At 45.0% G+C, this 3,656-nt stretch overlaps 1 pseudogene; it reads left to right on the forward strand.

The window, feature by feature from the left end:
- The first annotated feature begins 208 nt into the window (after window positions 1-208).
- On the forward strand, window positions 209-1,682 carry LOC119815619 (annotated as a pseudogene).
- The last annotated feature ends 1,974 nt before the right edge of the window (window positions 1,683-3,656 follow it).

Here is a 3,656-nt window from a genome sequence, read left to right on the forward strand (position 1 = left end):
ATCCACGCTTCATACGTCAAAGCGGCCCAGCCAAAACACTTCACCAGCTATCAGGACCCAGAGTCATCATGGAAACTCCAACGCTCTCAAAACCCCTTAAAGATAAGACTTATTCACCAGTAATGCTTGCTTTATATGTTCTTTTGATTGTCCCTACCTTAGAAACCAGCCCCCACACCCCAATGAAATTGACTTGACAAGTATTGTCCCAAACCGGGGATACCGTATGGTCACTAACCTGGTGGTAACTGAACAATGAGTTCCAGCCGCACTGCCCAAATGAGCTAAGCAGCAGCCTAGGCCTCTCCTTGCCCCACAAACAGAGGAATATCACCCTGTTATCTTGAGACTGGGAAATCCACCCCAGCCACAGAGAAAGAGACCTCAGCCAGCTGTTAGCCCTGGTCTCACTATGCTATCTGTTCCACCACAGATAGGGATTTCACAGATAACTTCACAAATTCCAGGGACAGGAGATAGATATTTAAACCTGATTAAAGAAGATTACATTGCCCTAAATAACACAAAGCCTGAACAAGATAAAGATTGCTGGCTATGCTTAGTACCAAGCCCACCTTATTATGGAGGTCTAGCTTTGAATATTGAAATTATTAATTCTACTGCCCCACCAGCATCATGCACTTTCCTTCCAAATCACAAGCTGACTCTTTCTCAAGTTAGCAGACAGGGACTATGCTTAGGGATGGTTCCCCATTCCAAAAAGAAATTATATAATTAGACAGTCTCTGCTCATAAAGGGAACTACTACCTGGCTGCCCCTACTGAAACTTACTGGGCTTGTAACACAGGACTAACACCATGCATATTAGTGACAGTTCTCAACATGACTGCTGACTACTATGTTCTAGTCCAGCTCTGGCCCTGTATCATATATCATAACTCAGAGACTATCCTGGAATTTTATGAGGGACACCACAGATTTAAAAGGGAACCCATCTCCATGACCCTAGCTGTCCTGCTGGGGGTCAGAGGAATTATGGCTGGTATAGGGATGGGGACTGCAGCACTGCTTCAAAATAACAAATATGAGCATTTATAAGCCGCTATGAATGCTGATTTGCAAGCCTTAAAAAAATCTGTTAGAGCACTTAAAGATTCCTTGACTTCCTTATCTGAAGTAGTTGTACAAAATAGAAGGGGGCTTGATTTGCTGTTCCTAAAGGAAGGGGGTTTATGTGTCGCTCTTAAAGAAGAATGTCGCTTTTATGTTGACCAAACAGGAATAGTGACTGAGACTTTAGATAAGCTTAAAGATAGACTAGTTAAGCGTCAAAAGGTATTTGAGTCCCAACAAAGCTGGTTTGAAAATTGGTTCAACCGTTAATCCTGGTTCACAACCCTGATCTCCACAATCACGGGTCCTATAATTGTTTTGATGCTCATCTTGACTCTTGGGCCCTGTATCCACAACAGGCTGGTCCAATTCGTTAAAGACAGGCTAGCAGTCATCCAGGCTATGGTCCTCACTCAGCAATACCATGCACTTAGGCTGACTGACCCTGATGCCAGCCAGATCCCAGAACAAGGTGAATGGATATAAGATTCTATCCATGATAAAACCCAAGGGAGAAATGAAAGACCCCCGTCCCAGCCAGTCATAATAAAAGACCCCTGTTCCAGCCTGTATCAAGTCTCAAATTAGGTCACCTACATAAACTTAGAAAAACAAACTTTAAAGAACCAAGTGGGGCTCAGCTGAACAGGATATCTGCGGTTAGCTAGCTCTGTAGAAATTGGGCCAACAGGAAGACAGCAAACCACTGCAACAGTCTGTCAAAACCCAGAGTGCTGAGTTTAGCTTTATCGAGATCTTATGTTTTTTTCTGAGAACCTGCAGATGGAGAAACAGCTCTGTCCTAAGCTCGACCCTAGCCCATCATGCAAGATCCAAAGAAATGCTTGTTGCTATGCAGCCTCTTATGTAACTCCTGAACCCCCTATAAATGCATGTTGTATTCTCAGCCTGCCATGCTCATTCAGCTAGCTGTTCATCCAGCTGTGCTGTCTGCAGCATCCACAGGCACTTGTGTAAACAATAAACTGCCTCTTGCTTTTGCATCCAGTGGACTGGTCTCGGTTCTTGGGTAGGGGGATCCCCAAAGATGTGAGACACCTGCCTTTGGGGTCTTTCACTTTGTCCCACCTTCACTTCCATCTTTCCATCTCTTTCTGTGTGTTCATTTGCTGGCCACGTGCTTTGTCCCACCACTACTTTCTCTCTCTCTCTCTCTCTCTCTCTCTCTCTCTCTCTCTGTTTCTGTCTGGCTTTATTTGCTGACCTCTCTTTGTCCCGCCCAACTTCTGCCCCTCTGTGGCCTCAGGGGTGCTCCACTCCTTTACATCCACTGTGCCTGAAGCTGTGCATGTCACTGTACCCCTAAAAGAGGCAAAGTCCCAATTAGAATACTGTGTGATCAGTTCCTGGAGCACACTTGCCAATGTGCTGGTGGTTTGCAGAGCCACATTTGCCCATCAGCTTCTTGGCCTAGCACAGGCCAGGTGCTCAGCCTCAAGTTACCCATTAGTTATCTGGACCCCAGCACATGCCGGGCACTTACTCCATAGCTGTTTCTCTGGTCCCCCCTGCCCTACCCTGCTGACAAATCCATTTCTCCCCCCCTGCTGTCATTCCATCTAAACTCCACAAAAGTGATTCATCTTTATGCTTGTGTTCTTTCTTCCAAAGCAGAGTCAGCTGACACAGGTCTCTAAGTCTGTCCTGTTTCTCTGTTATAATAATCTGGCCACAATATGTGTTTATCTTATAAATATCTTAACTGGGTTTTCATAATGTAAATTTGAGTTTTGTGTTTATCTGTGCTTCCAGACTACAACAGCTTTAAAAATTTAGCTTATATGCCCAGTTTAAAGTACCAGATTTTCAAATGCCTTTACAAATCTGAGATCATGGCAGTTCATTTAAAAAGAGCTTTTAACACAGAGACATGCCAGCTTCTGCAGCATCTCCTCCTAGAAGACAAAGACCTGTGTCTCAATGCTTCATCTGGGTTTGCAAAGCACCCACGCAAAAGCAAAACTGGCCTTTTCTCAGGGAATTGATCAGCTTATCTGCCAAGCCAGGTAAGACATTCTTCCCATCACAGAAAAAAATCTGTGTGCCTCTCACACTCAACAGTTAATGGCAAATACTGCTTCTAAGCCTGATGTTCTTCAAGGACCAGGAGAGGACGTGGGATTGCCTGCTGGCCAATAGCTGTCTTGTTTTATGCTCATCTATTCCTCCCAGATCTGTCTAAAGGCATTTGAGAACTCAAGGTAACTGTTCTTTAACAGGCTTCATAGTCCAGGATTAACAGGTTTCAACCTTCAGAGGTTCAAAGTTCCCAAAGTCCTCTAATAGCTTTCCACCAGTTCTCTTACAGTTTCCTGAAAAAGTTCCATTGCTACACCAAAATCAGATCTGGTAAAATCCAGGTGTCAAATTGGGAGCATAGACCCCAGTCCCTCACATCTATGTCAGCCCCAGGCCTGGTCTGAACTCCAAATCCCAGCAGGTCAGATCCTGACCCCTCCCTGGGGATGGGGTCAGGACCACTCCCCAGGTACATAAGTGATCTCCTGAAAGAGGAACATATGGTTTCCCTTTCTTCCTCCTGGGGGTCGCATTCCTGTGG

The sequence above is a fragment of the Arvicola amphibius genome, chromosome 5 (genome assembly GCF_903992535.2).
Source record: "Arvicola amphibius chromosome 5, mArvAmp1.2, whole genome shotgun sequence".
Lineage (NCBI taxonomy): Eukaryota > Metazoa > Chordata > Mammalia > Rodentia > Cricetidae > Arvicola > Arvicola amphibius.